The 15,472-nt window shown below is 40.9% G+C and overlaps 1 long non-coding RNA gene across 1 annotated transcript; it reads left to right on the forward strand.

The window, feature by feature from the left end:
• The first annotated feature begins 325 nt into the window (after window positions 1–325).
• LOC308191501 lies at window positions 326–10,458 on the forward strand. The gene is made up of 2 exons (XR_013948070.1): window positions 326–4,197; window positions 10,035–10,458. It is a non-coding gene; the product is annotated as an uncharacterized lncRNA (long non-coding RNA).
• The last annotated feature ends 5,014 nt before the right edge of the window (window positions 10,459–15,472 follow it).

Consider the following 15,472-nt stretch of genomic DNA (forward strand, 5'->3'; position numbering starts at 1 on the left):
TTGCTGTTTCTTCTAAGTGCAAAAAAATGGTTTAGGAAATTTGTGATTTGACTTCTTAGAATCATAGAATGGTTTGGGTTGGAAGGAACCCTAAAGATCATCTAGCCCCAAGCTCCCTGCCATGGGCAGGGACACCTTCCACTAGAACAGTTTGCCCAAAGCCCCATCCAGCCTGGCCTTGAACATTTCCGGGGATGGGGCATCCACAACTTCTCTGGGCAGCCTGTTCTAGGGTCTCACCACCCTCATAATAAAGAATTTTTCTTATATCTAATCTAAATCTACCCTCTTTTAGTTTAAAACTGTTACACTTTATCCTATCCTGCCTTTAGGAATGACAAAGGGCAGATCCCAGTGGATGTGGTTCCTGATCCAGTAGATATGCCACTGGAAATGGCAGATGCAGCAGCCAGTGCAAAAGAAATCAAGCAGATATTGCTGGATGCAGTGTCTCTGTCATGTGATGTCTCAAAAGCCGTGATTCCAAACCATAATCATGTCACAGGCAAGGCCATGCTCTTATCGCTTGGCCTGAAGCTGGGAGATCGTGTCGTTATTGCAGGACAGAAGGTATGCTGAGTAACTTGGTGGGTTTGCAGAGGACACCAAGCTGGGTGGTGTGGTTGACATGCTGGAGGGAAGGGATGCCGTCCAGAGGGACCTGGACAGGCTTGAGAGGTGGGCCCATGCAAACCTCACAGAGTTGAACAAGGCCAAGAGCAAGGTCCTGTACATGGGCTGGGGCAATCCCAAATGTGAATGTAGGCTGAGTGGTGAGTGGATTGATGAGAAGCCCTGATGAGAAGGACTTGGGGATATTGGTGGTATTCTAGTCATTATAATCTTCCCCAGTTCTTGGCCTAAAGAATATGCAGAAGTGGAATAACCCAAAGAGCATCTGAAAGGCCAAGCAAAAGGGGCTTGTCTTCTCTTTACACCATTTCATAACTTGGGATTGGGGTGACTATAAAATATATTCTAAATTGACTGTCATATCTGTTAGAATGTTATCTTCCATAATCACCTTTTGAGAATTCCTTGATCTAAACAGGCTCCTTAGTTGTACAAATACATCTTCAAATACAGATGATAAATTCCAGAAGCAATACTAGCAGATTCCTGAAGGCAAAAATAGGAGAGAGTGAGAGAAGTGAGAAAGAAAATTGAGACATTGGAGTGATGCCTGTGAAAATTTAGTTGGCCTGAAGCTGGGGCATGTATCGGAAAATATGTGGTTTAAGCAATCAGTTTTCTACTTCAGGGGATGAAATGAAACTTTTGCTCTGAAACTAATGTGTGAAATTGTTTCCTTATGTCAAATCCCACTTAGCATGTAAATTAGAAAGAAGAAAAAAAAAAAGAGACAGAGAGATCTGCTTGCAGTGGTTTTATTTGACTCTTTTTATGATTGGCCTTTATTACTATCACTGAATGAGAATTATTGTTGTGTCTTTACTGTCCTTTCACTGCAGATTGTGGCTATACCTGCAGCTGGCCCCAATTTTTCTGTCCCTGAAGACAAGAGGCAGAATATCACCTTGTACTCACACTGCTAAACTCACTGCACCTCTACCCTCCCCCAGACAAGGACTTTCCATACCTGCGTCTGTGGACAGTCACTCTCAGAGGCCAGCCAGCTAACCTGAGCCAAAACTGGCAGGGACAGAGCTCAGAGGTAATTGAATGAAGTCGAGTCTTTGGGTGCAGCACCACTGCATGCCTCTCACAAGCTGGGCAGTGCTCCTGGGCAGGCTGCCACATTCCAGCAAGCCACATCTCCTCACACTGCATAGCAAAACCTAAAGGCTGCTCTTGGTTTTGCTACTGGCCCATTTCATCCCTCTTGAGGACGGTAGTGGAGGAGGAAGAGGCCTTTTTATCACCCTTATCTGCCTAAATCCTTCACTGATTGCAAAACAGATTAACTACAGAGTTTCTTTTTTCCTTCTTTCCTTTTTTGTTTTTTTTTTTTTTTTTCATCAGAGTAGTTAAGTTTTCAACAGTAGCTGGTCTGCTCAATTTGGCACTGCCTTGAGATATCAGTCTTCATTTCAGTGGGCAGTTTCCAATGTTTGTGGTCATGCTGGAGGTGATCAGTGCTTATGACTATCAGAACCAAGCTGCCTCAGATGTGCTCCCAAAGATCTGAGACAATAGAAATGAACACTAATAATTTAATTCTGGGTCTAATTTATTTTCATGAAAGCAAAGCTTATTGCAGAAGTGTAATATACTCAGCTTACTCTTGATAATATTTTTGAATGGCATCTACGTTTTTTGTAAGTTTCTGTACCTGGTGCCACCTCCTTGTTTTATGTTACAAGTGTATGCATGAGAAAATATTCCTTATTTTGGTAATTCCTATAACTGCATGTGTACAAAGATGGAAACTTTTTTTTTTTTTTTGAAGGATAGCATTGCAGTTAGTCAATGGAAAACAGATCCTGTTCTGAGTTTCTCTCACATCTTTTGTGTCCCTTGTTTGTAATTCAAATGTCGTACTTCTGTGAAAGCTGGTTCTGTGGTAGAGGACAGTGCTGATGGGTAGGGCTCCTGTACTGGTAATTTGCTGCCCCGGTGACTTGTATGACCACCTGGATATGATATCCAATATTCATTACAGGGATAGGCTCCCACTGAGCTCACTGCAGACTGCAGCAACTTGAGGGGAAGCTCATCAGGATCACCTAGCTGCTTGTTGGTTTGCAATTTGAGTGTTGTTTTTTGTTGTTGTTTGTATGTTGTTTGTGTTTGTTTAAAACCAAAATAAAAAACATAGGAATGCCAGCAATAAATACTTCCTTAGAGTCATCAGGTTTGCTGGTATGATGAGCTTAATTAAAATTAACAGAGCACTTTAATTATGTTGTGATTTTTGTCTCTAATGGATTACCCTCACAACCTACCTTAAATAAAGCCATGTGGTGCATATTGGAGACCAATTTTTTGCCTGCAAGCAACATATCTATCAAACGGCCATTTGACCAACTACTCCAAGCCAAAGGAGAGAACTATTGCCCCCTGCTGTTGCCCTCATACAGGGTAAACCTAGGAGCAGTACAGTGCCATCTCTGTATAGACTCAGCAGAAAGCCAGAGCCTCTATTGTAACTGCCTGCCCTGACAAACTTTGAAGTGAATGTGCTCATGTTCATGGCCTCAAAAAACAATAGTGATGTATTTATTCCATTTTACAAGCAAGCCAATTAATATGTAAAGTTGTAAATATATAAATATGGCTTCCACCAAGCCAGTGCTGAACCAGGTATCCTGGGATGCACTCTGGCTTCTTCATCCAAGAGACTCAGCTAGCTGTCTTCCTTTTTCTTGCCTATAGCCTGGCACGTGTTTCTCAGACAGGCTGGCTCGTTTGACTGACGAAGGTTGTCAGATGCTTTTTGACATTAGGTGTCATGCTGTGACTGGAGCTGTGCAAAATAGGTCCTGCTGCAGTAGTTTGTCAGCTGCAGTGAATCCTGCTGTCAGTTTGCTGGGCTGTGTGCTGTGTTCTAGCATAGGCCTTGGCACTGAGAAGTGTCCCTTGCTCTTATTAATCCTGTCATCAGATTTGCAACGCATGGGGGTTGGTACCATCCGTGCTGTTATTCAGCTTCCTGGTGACCAAGTGGTTAACCTGAGGTTTTTGAGGGGCAGACTGCCTGCTGAGTGGACAAAGAGAGGCTGGAGATTTACCACCATGTCACCTAATTTTAGCACAAAGTTGAGGCATAAAGCTGAAAGGGCTCTGTGGATTACCTTGCTCCTATATTTTGCCTTTAGTGTAAATTCTGAGTGTTATGCTGCTGACAAGATAGAAAGTGCATGATTTGAGATGGTTTCTCATATCTGCCTTTCACTCGGCCTTTTCCTCCTGATGCACTGAGGTGAGCAGTCCCTTCACCAAAAGGTGGATGTCCTGCCTGGAAAACTGCATGCCTTGTGCCAAGGCAGGTGATAGATTTTCCCCAAGGGGGAGGATATTTAAAAAGACAAATAGAAGTGGGAGGTGGTAATGAGCCTAATCCCACTTACTACAGAAAGTATCACCAGAATTAGAAGTGTTTTGGTTGCCACCACCTGCCTGCTGGCCTGCTCAGGAGGCACCTCAGGGCTCTTCAAATTCTTTGAGGTGTCTCAGCTGCTGTTTTCTCAGTGCAAGTACTTCCTGGTGCCTGCAGTTTGTTGTAACAGCTCTGAGGTAGGTGCAAAGTCAAGCCTTATTTTCCACTTACTAAAATGCAAAGTTCTTATTTAGTTTCCTGGGATTTGGTGTCTAGCAATTTGCTTAGCAGAATGCAAGCCCACTGCATGCTACTAGAAGTATTACTGTGACTTGTAAGACCACTTTTAAATTGTGGTTTCTTTTGTTGCATTTTGTCCCAAGGTGCTAATTTACAGTGAAAATACTTAATTGTGTGTCTGGAGACTGTGTGCTTGCTCTAACAAAAATGCAAGTTTATGGCTTTCTACTGGTCCTATGTTAAGGAGTTCAGATTTGTGAGATGCCACTGCACTTGTCCTAGCATTTCTTCATGCTTTGTCTGCACTTTTATAGTTGTTCTGTGTCTGTACTGCATCGTTGTATAGTAGAGACCATAAACTCTGTAGGGAAATCATTGTCTCTTTCAAGACTATTAGCACGGAGCCTCAGCTGTGCACCCCAAAGCCCCAGCTAAAGTAGTTACATTTTTCAGTAACATTAAGAACAAATGTGTGCTTTTCTTGGGTGGGGTTATTGTCTAAATAACAGCTTGTTAGCAATCTGTCATCAAGAGGTCATCTACCACCATCCCCTTTTCTCCTCCTTTATCCCTGGGCTTGTGGCTGTACCCAATTTCCAGCCAACACAGATAACTGAATGGTGAAGGGGATATCCTGTGTGTGATATCAGTACCATAGATTAAAAAGCTGTAATTGTTGATTTTTTTCTATATTTTTTTTTTCTGCCAAGTCCATGATGCTTGCTGGCTGGACAGCTGGGTTCACTTCCAACCCTGCTGCAGTGGCATAGATGTAGGAATCATAAAAAGCAGAGGCGGGAGGGGGTGAAAAAGCAGGGATGCCTTAAACTGCCCCTGCTGCTAGGGAAGAGATGAAGTCACACTAAACCATGAGCAACTTATCAAGGTGGAAGTAATATACTGAGCTGAGACTTTCTGCAATAGCAGAAGATGCTTTTAGTCTTTTGCTAGAAAACAGCCCAGGCACTCTAATAAAGTTGCAGTATAATATATGTACTGCAGTTAAATGCTACATTGTTCACAGTGCAGAAAGGTTGACTACAGTAACAGGATTTCTTATGTAAACCTACAGGAGGAGTTCAGGAGTCCTGTTGAACTCAAAGAGGTTGCATAGTGGGTCAGTACTACTTAACTTTTTTTCTGCTAATAAATAATCTTCTTCATTAATGAAATTAAGAAAGCTGGTATTATTTGGGATTTGCACAACTTAACATTAACATATATAACTTTTGGAATAACGGTTCCAAGGAAAAGTTAATATTAGCTTCTGCTGACCTGTCTCGACTGTGTTTAAGTTCTGAACTTTGACTTTGTACAATGGTAACTTTTAAAATATTTGCTAGTACATACTTTTGAAAGAAACGATGCTGTCAACCATAAGAAAACTATTTTTCCTCCCCCTTCCCCTGAAACTTTTTTTGCCATTTATTACAAAATTTGCAAACTGCCTTCAGTAGGATAGTTGGGGGGGGGTGGGGGGAGGGGAGAAAAGGATCAGTAAATTTGTCTATTAATTATACTGAGAATTATACTGAGAAGACAATTTTCTTATGAAAGATTATTTTTATGGTGGGATTTCTTGCTGAAAACTTTAAGCAAAACTAAGAGTGGAATTTGACTCTGAAATCTAGATTTCTCCTGTCCTTCATCCAAAACACAGCTGTGCAGCTTGATTTGGGTGCTAAGGCATTTGCATGTATATTATTTTGGCTGGCAGGTACCAATGAACTAGAAGCCTCGTTTGTACTACAGAGGCCTGTCAGTATAGGTTTTCTAGCAAACCGTCACACAGCAGACAAAGCGTGTACTGAAACAAGATCCCTTTTGCTGGGAAAACTTGGAAATGCTGTTGTAAAAATAAATGTCACATTCAAGTTATATTACTTTTTTTTTTAAGTACATAAATATTTGCCCATCTTTGAATTAGAAAGCTGACCTCAGTTTCAAAGGTGATGCATGAGGTGCAGGTAGTAGCTGACTCCTCTGTGGGTACACTCTCCCATTGGGCAGGTATCTGTAAAATAAAAGGCTTTATGGCAGCATTTGAGCTTTGGATATTAAGCCCAAATGTCAGCCCTGAGTGTTGACTTGGCAAACTTGCTGTTGAGCAAGCATGCATATGTGAGTTGCATCTGGAAGCATCTCTGTAGGATACAGGGCTTTGATGCCAAATCCCCCTCCTGTCCTTGTTCAGGAGAAGCTTCTCCTGCAAGAGCCTAGTGCAGTGGTGGGTTGCACTTTCCAGGTGATACCAAAACGTACCCGCTACAAGTGGAGATGTTAGCAAAGAAGTCAGGCACTTGTAGCAGGGGTGATTTAGAAGCAGAGTTATATACTCTTGTCCAACCTTTGTAGTAGAACCCAGAATAGCTCTGGGGGTCTACTGGGCTTTTATGACCTGAGCCAAGGGTCCCTGTCAAATGAGCTTAGAGTCTTTAAAATTTTAGTGAGTGAAAATAAATCCCCTGCTTGGGTTTACTCTACACTGTGAGCCTAGTCTTGGTTATATTTTTGTTGTTTTTATCCAATCTGTTCCCTGCTAGCTAGCCAGGCAGCTACCTGCTGCTGCTTCTAGTCAGCTCATGCTGGGATGATTGTTGGCTTAGCAGGATGCACATTAAGTGGCACTAAAAATAAATAGGAAATAGGGCTTTCTGGCCTTTTGTTGTTGTTGTTGATTTGTTTTCCTTCTTTAAATGAAAGAAATTATTAAGATCTTAAAATCATTAAAACAGAAAGAAAACCAAGAAGCACCTAAACTGCAAATACGTCCTGAAAGCAGCGCTGTGTGGGAGGAGATGATGTTCTCCGTGGGTGCTGTGGTGCAGGCATCTCCCAAACAACCCATTACACTCCCACAAGGAGCTCCACAAGGTGGTGGCACTTCTTGAGGTGGAGCACACAATGTCACAATAAGTCACTTTGAAATATTGCATAAGCAGCTTCAGAAATAACATCTTTTGACTGAGGCTCCCCAAAGCCTAGGGTGGGGTTAGCACAATTTAATTTTAAATGACCCATTTGCAGGAGACAAATGAGACCATGCTAACTCCCTCCTTCTTTTTTTTTTTCCCCCAAATGTTGTAGCTGTATAGCAGTCGTGCCAGACTGGATGTTGACAGTCTCTAACATAATTTGTCTGTACTAAAATTAATACTGTACTTTATGTGCTATATTTGTATCTATCCTCTTTCATGTCAGATAAGTTCTGGTGTGTGGGATGCATAACTAGATTGACTAAAAAATAATTTTTAACACTGTGATGTCTACATGCTTCCTGCAGGTAGGAAAGGTTGGGGTTATTTTAATACCAGCAGTTCTGATGTAATTTACTCTTTTACCTGTCATTTTATTGGGTTGACTTTTTATAAAACTATAGTGTGGAAGTTGTATAAACCTCACAATAGAGGTTTTTGCGCAGTGCAGCAATACAAAGCTTGTGATACTGTGAGGGCTGTCTAGAGCTTTGCATTAAGAAGTAGTTCTGGAAACAAGCTCAGCTGTAATTATAAACCTTACAAGAAAACTGAAAAATGTAGAAGCAATATTTTTGAAAGATCAATTTTTCTGTTAATAAAATTAAACAAATGGGAAAAAAAAATCTTGAATCTGTGTAATTCATTTTTGGCAATGATTTGCTAATTGGTGTATAGGGAATGATAAGGAAAGGATCCACTCCCCTGTGTCCAGATTAACCTTTTGAAGTACTAATAGTCCAAGGCACCTGTAGCATATCTGTAGTCCAGAAGGAGCATTAGCTTCAGCTGGGAATGTGAACCACAGCACTTGAATCTTGCACCTGTGCCTGCTACCTAGCTCAGGAGGTTGGCTCTGTGCTGCAAGTGTCATGCTTGGCTGCAGCAACTCTCTTCATACTGAACTCTTCCCAACAGGAGGGAAGAGAAAAGAGGCTTGCAGTCCTGTTTTGGTTACAGTCCAGGAGGCATTCCCCTCCATCCTTAGGAGATAGGAGGTGTCTGAACTTTCTCCCATCAGGTGCGGTAAATCAGAATGCAGAGGTGCTTTGATGCTCTCTGTGGACTGCACAGGGAGGCTGGTGAGATGATTTGATGTTGTACTAACTGCTTCCAGTAAAGGTGATTGCCTTCTCCTCTTTTCAGAGGGCAAGACAAGTGGTAAATACCTTCGAAAATATTTATATATACGTATGTATATTATTGTCAAAGATATTTCTTTAGGTTTGTGTATGGGAAAGCATAGCAAAAGTGGTAACAGGAGAGCGTCAAGGTTAACAGTTCGATAGCTAAGGATCTGCTCTTCTAAAGTTGAAACAGACAAGGACGAAGATTTGAGCGACTGTCTGGCTTTACTTTCTTGAGACAGAGTTCTGATTAAAAGCCCTCTTAAAGCTAAAGCAAAACCATGTCTTATTTGCCTACCTTTGTGAGTGCTGAGAATGGCAGAAGAGGTGCTCAGCAGCTGTAAATAATCTTGGCTCTGATGCCAAGACAGCTGCAACAATTGACATCAGCTGAAGGCATGTCTATAGCTAAGTATAACCTATAGGTATTAAAGCATGATTTACAAAGGCTCTTAGCAGCATAAACCCCATATGTTTTATAGCTGTTGAAAAGGAGAGGAAACTGCCTGACAAGTAGAGGCATATTTAGTAGCATTTTTATATGGATGAAATTGCCAAGTTAGAGGTTTCAGGAAATAGATTTGCTGTGATACACAGCACCACATAGTTCAAGCACGTAATACCCCAATCATTCAATTTATCACAATCTATCACGTTAACTTGGTTAATTTGACACTGTTTCCTGCCAACGTTGGTCTCAGACAATTCTCTTTCTCACAATTCTGCATTGTCTGATAATCATGCAAGCCTGTGGGAAGGACTCTAAAGAAAAGGAGCTCTCGGTATTATGTATTAGGGGTAATGGAGGAGTGGGGGAGGTAGAAAAAAGAACTGATCTCAGTTACATTAGCATTACTTATAATTCACTTAATTTTTGAAAGCAGCAGTAGTGAAATAGTGTTGCTTCCATGGTGTGAGTAAATGATGGCAAATTTCAACTAAATATGCCTCGAAGGAAGGTTGATTCTCCAGGTCCTCATTGTTGAAGGAGTGGATAATGAGCTGAAATGTGATAGAGAGACAGCAAGGGCACAGAGGATGTTCCTCCTGGAGTGGTAAGATCTTGCTTAAAGGTCCTATAACCATCTGAAACCTCCCTCTGGGTAGGTGCTTGCTGAGCATAAGAAGGCAACCGAAGAGATGCTGTTAAGAGTTTCTCATAGAAATTTCAACATTTTACCAGTGTCTGCTCTAAGAGCTGATATAGAGACTCTTTTACTGCAAAATCCACCACTAGGAAGGTAGTGATACTGATACCCCAACCAAAACACTACTGCCCAAATTGCTAACACTGCACACATACCAGACTGACCTCAGGTGCAGAGATAAGAGAGATGGGCTACTGCCTAATGTCAAGATACAATTCCTCATAGTCTAAGCAAAAGGTAGTGCTAACCAGGCCCAAACTGCAGAACAGGGGCAGATGGTAAATGGTGAAACAAGAAAATGGATAAAGATGTTACCATTGGTGGTGGTGGTCCTGTGGGGTAACAGCCACAACTCAGTGCATAGGTGGTGATCAAGAGGTGGCAAGTCACCTCTTTGGCACAATCAATGCTGGATGTCCTAGTTTCCCCTTGAGTTGGAAAATTAGGTAGTCTCTAACAAGGCTGAAGAGAAGAGGAAGGTGTAGTTAGGCTGTACCTTTGTAGATCTGATAATCACAGAAATATAGAATTTCCCATTTTCCAGTCACCAGGGACTTCACCTGACTGCCAGGACTTTTCAAACATGATGGAGAGAGGCTTGGCAACTGCATCAGCCAATTCCCTCAGGACCCTGGGATGCATGTCATCAGGCCTCATAGACTTGTACCTGTTCAGTGTCATCAAGTGATCTTGAACCTGCCCTTCACTTACAGAGGGAAGGACTTTGCTCCCCCAGCCCTCATCTATGGGTTCAGAGAAATGAGAGATGGGAGAAGCCTGACTGGCAGTGAAGACTGAGGCAAAGAAATGTTGAGTACCTCAGGCAAAGACATTCTGAAAGATAGCTGAAGAGCCAAAGGTGATTGTTTTGCCTATTACTGGCTTGTTGTTACTGAATATCTTCTAATTGATCCTGTATTGTGTGTTTTTTCTTTAATAAACACTTTATTTTTTATGTGGAATTAGTACTCATAAGTATTACCTGTTAAATGTACCGCGGGAAGTTTTTATTATTCCCAGATACCTAAGTACAGGCCAGTGTCAATTTGATTTTGTAAGCTTAAGAATTTGGAATGTGTAGCAGCCCCTGCCTCCTCCTGACAGAAACAGATGCTACCACCAGACTCTTGATGGTATATGCATCAAAATCCAGGCTTTCCACATTGTGTGATATGTAGGAGTGTCTGTTTGGTGTATATAAAAACAAATGGGCATACAGGGTAGATGAAATGTACTGACAGCCTAGGGTGGTAGCATCTAGATCTCTGCTTAGAAGGGTTTCTTTGTTGAGTTTGTGGTCCCTTTTAGACCTGAAGTTTCAATTGTAAATGTGAACAAACTTCTACATCTGAGATGAAAAAAAAATATATATTCATTTTAATTATAAAAGAACTAGTGTTTCATGTCTGGGTATGGGCTCTTGACAGAGAAGTAAAAAGAGCTACAGTAAGATCAGTAGCACTGATGTAATAATTCTTTAGAGATGTCACTAAGAAATTCCTCCCTGCACTGGATGCATGCAAGGAAGCAATGCAATGCCCTGAATTTATACTGACTGCAATAATGGAGCAAACTATTTTTGTCATAAATTATATGTAACTTGCACTTAATTTTTTTCATTTTGCATTGCTCACAATTTACCTTTTCAAAGTCAGAGGTCTGTTGATGCATCCCAGCTTTCCAGCTCAAGTGTCAGGCAAAAAGCCTGTATTTTAGGGCAGGTTCTCTTCATGTTTCTGTTATTCAGGATGGGCTGTTGGTGTTGGTGAGTATCACGTAACAAATAGTAAGAGAACAGTAGAATCAGTCCTTGGCTGACATTTGGGTGTTTTAGTTGGCTGGGGGTCTGTTTACAGAACCTGGAGTGAGGAGCATGTTGTGATTTAACCTGGCAGGCAGCTAAGCACCACACAGCCATTTGCTGACCTCCCCCTTCCTTCTTTCCCCCCCAAGTGGGATGCGGGAGAGAATCGAGGTGGGTGGGGAGAAGTAAAAGCTCATGGGCTGAGAAAAAGACAGTTTAATAGAACAGAAAAGGAAGGGAAATTATGATGATAATTATAATAATAGAAAGTACAAAGCAAGTGATGCACAATGCAATTGCTCACCACCCACTGAGTGATGCCTACACTGTCCCCGAGCGGTAGTCCCCCCCACCTCAGCAAACCACCCCATATTAATTGTTCATGGAATTTCCCTCTGGCTGCTTTGGGCCAGCTGTCCTGGTTCTGTCCCTTCCCATCTCCTCGGGCACCCCCAGCCTCCTCGCTGGCAGGGGAGCATGAGAAGACGAAGAGTCTTTGACTTAGTGTAAGCACAGCTGTGCAGCTAAAACACCAGAGTGTTATCAATGTTATTCTCATCCTAAATTCAGAAAAGCACCATTCCACTTTCTAGGAGGAAAATGAAACTCTGTCGCAGCCAATATCAGGGCAGGGCAGCACCAAACAAATCAGAGTATCCTTTCAGGGATGTACTCTCAAGTCGGTGTAACTAGTTTTCTTGCTCATATAGCTGAAATACAAGGTTCCAAAACAAGCATCTTCTGGGATATAGATGTAAAATTTGTATAGTGTTTAAAAAAAAAATAAAAAGTTTTAAATTTAGGTATTCTCTGTCACAAATACATAATGTTTTCTCCTGCATTTAAAGATGGCATATACATCATGATAAAAAGAGATCAAATTGAGGTTGCATTGATAGAATCAGTTCTGGTATTTTCTTGATTTTGAGACCTTGCCTATCTGTATGTTGGGGGCCTTGTTTTGGTTGATTTTGTTGTTGTTGTTAGTTTTCTTTGCTTTTCCTCTGTTTACTTTTTTGTTTGTTTGCTTGCTTTGTTTTTCTGTGAGGTTTCTGAAAACAAACGCAATACATTTCATGGAAGCTGTTCTGCTTCCTGTGTAAAAGATCATCGGTGTAAAAGATCATCAGTGTAAAAGATCTATGGCACAAAATTGCTGTGTGAGCTACCAAAGTGGAAGGCACCCAGGGCAGGATGTCATAGATGCCAGTGAGGCCCTGGATCAGGATGAAACATCAACTTCGCTATCTTTCTGTTGCCAAAAAATAACAGTCCCTCTTGTAATTTCAGGTTCCTATTGCACTTTGCAGTTCTAGGTGACAGCAGAAAAGGCTTCCTGCTTATTCTTGTTCTCTCTCTCTGTCCACAATCGACTACAGGTACCAGCAGCCTAGCAGTTTCTCAGTGAATGAATTAAATAAACTTTGTTTTTCTTTCTGAGGGTAACACTTTCTATAAACTCATGCTGAGGAATCAATTTGAATCCTATGTCCCAACACCTCCCTACACTTTTAGTTCATCTTTCTTTTGGGTTTGAATGCTTTTTCAAATTGGGAAATGATACGTAACCTGAGAGAGTCAGAGCCTAGTTTTGAAGGAAAACAGGTAAGGGGAACTACATGGTCTGTTAGGATGAATCCAAATGGGAAAAAAAAATGGTAAAAGCATTAAAAAGTGAGGAGAGATGTGCAGAGTTTCTCAAAGGTGAGCAGATGATTAGATTTTGTTGTTGATTCTTCTTTTTTATTTTAATATGTCATCTGGCAATTGTAGTTTGTCATTATAACAACACATTAAGTGATATGTAAATGAGATAAAAGTATGTTTGTTTGCTTTTTAATGCTTCAAATAAAGCTAAAAATCTATTTGGGAATCTTGTGAATGTATTTGAAATACAACTCTCCTTTTACTGCCAAATGAAATCTTTTGCAGAATGAGCTTCCTGTTTGCAGATTGCATTTCTCCATGGTGTCCTGGATTTGGTTGGGATAGAGTTCATTTTCTTCATAGTAGCTGGTGTGGTGCTGTGTATCAGATCTAGGATGAAAATAATGTTGATAACACACTGATGTTTTAGTTATTGCTGACCAGTGCTTACACTAAGTCAGAGGCCTTTCAGCTTCTCATACCATCCTGCCATCAAGGAGGCTAGGGGTATGCAAGAAGCTGGGAAGGAACACATCCAGAACAGCTGAACCAAACTCACCAAAGCTGTATTTCTTACCATATGGCATCATGTTGATAACACCGGAGAGAATTGGACATGAGGGTACCGTTACTCAGGGACTGGTAGGGTATCAGTTCGCTAGTGGTAAGCAATTGTGTTGTACATCACTTTTTTTGTATATATATATATATATATATATAGTTTTCCACTTCCTTTTCTTTCCTACTAAAATGTCTTTATCTCAATCCACTAGTTTTATTTTTATTTATTTATTTATTTCCCCTCCCCCCCATCCCACTGGGAGGAAGTGAAGGAAAGATTCATTTGCAAGGATCAGGGGAGGTCTCCACTCTATGAATAGTACCTGGTGGTGGAACAGGAATCAATATAAGAAGGAAGTTAAAAAAGGGGACAGCTTATGTATGTGAGCCTGTAGCACCTGAAGACCAAAGGTCAAACTCCTGGGATTTGCCCCCTTGCATTAAAATAAAATAACAACTCTGAATGCAGATGATACAACTTAAGCAACATTTCCATGCCAGCAATCTATGTAAAGAGCAATCATCCAAATGCAGGAGAAGAGTGAAAAGAAAATTAAATAGCTGGAAATTGAATATTTGGAGAGCACCAAGGATGCAGAACAGCTAAACATAATTAAATTGCATACAAATAAATTAGTTGCCATAATGGTCAAATTAGGAAATAAAGCACAGAAGTATAATCCTGCCAAATATTTGAGTAGAGCACCAGAACTGGAACTCATCTGAACTGACAAATGAGAGGGAGATTTATAGCTCTTTCCTAAATTTACAAACAGTTATGAGTATTTAAATTTTCTTGTCACATCTTGAAACAAACACAATTCATCCTTCCTGAACCTTGTTAAAATCCTAAAATTAGTTCTGTTCTGTAAAGTTTTGAATAAATCTTTGTTGATGTCTTTGGCTGAATTTGTTAGACCTAATGGTCTCAGTCTGCTCACATATGCAAATTCAAAAAGAAAGTTAGGGTTGCGAATGTGTGAGAAACAAATCCTTGCTCATCTAAACACTTGTGAACCAGAATGGCTGCCACTGGCACAGCTCTAGTAATAACAAAGTCTTGTACAACATGAGCCATGGTTGTGACCTAATTTGACGAGTTTGCACTTGGAAATACTGCAGACAAGGCTAAGCAGCAGCAAGGTGACCTTTTAGCACTTCCTGAATTCACCAGGATGAATTAGATGCTATTATTTCATCATCCCCCAGTTGCTTGTTGTTGCCTTTTGATGCTTTTGATTTGTTCAGTAGGATGAAGCCCATTAGTAGGTGGCAGCACCTCCTCTGTATGCATAATATGTCGCTGCCACCAGGGCTTGGAGCAGCAGCCGAAGGAAGTGTTTTTTTTTCCGAAGGGAAGTATCATCTAGTATTCTTAAAATAAAAAGATTAAAACCAGAACCAGAAGGTGCCACTGAGGCCAGGAGATGCAGTGTGGCACACCTATCCAATGTGCAATATCTCCCCAAGCTGTAGCTGTCCCCTAACATACATGGATGTCAAAGAATGCACCGATTAGGTTTCCAAGGGACTGTTTTTTGGTGTTTGGTTTTGCTTTTTGTATTGTTGTTGTTTGTTTTTGTGTGTGGTTTGTTTGTTTTCTAAACTTTGACCTTTCTGTATGGCTCTGTTAGGATCCCTGTTCTTCCAATCTGAAGGTCTTTTTCTGATGTCTAAGTGTGCATGTAGGTCTGTCTTTTGTGTTGACTGTGACTTTGGGCTGGCAGGGAAACAGATCTTTTTTCTTTTTTTTTTTTTTCCCCAATGATAAATCTCCACATGCTAAATTTTGACCTTTTAGGGAGGGAAAAATATGAAGGTAGTAAATGATCTATAGGAAAAATCCAGATACTAATAAATACAGTGAGAACATAGCAGCATAGAAGAAGAATTGGTTTTCTTAGGTCCAAATTTTTGTTTGACAGTATGAGTATAGATGCCATTTATTCACCTTTGTGATTTGTTTACAA

This window comes from Anser brachyrhynchus (assembly GCF_964034855.1).
Source record: "Anser brachyrhynchus genome assembly, chromosome: 3".
NCBI lineage: Eukaryota > Metazoa > Chordata > Aves > Anseriformes > Anatidae > Anser > Anser brachyrhynchus.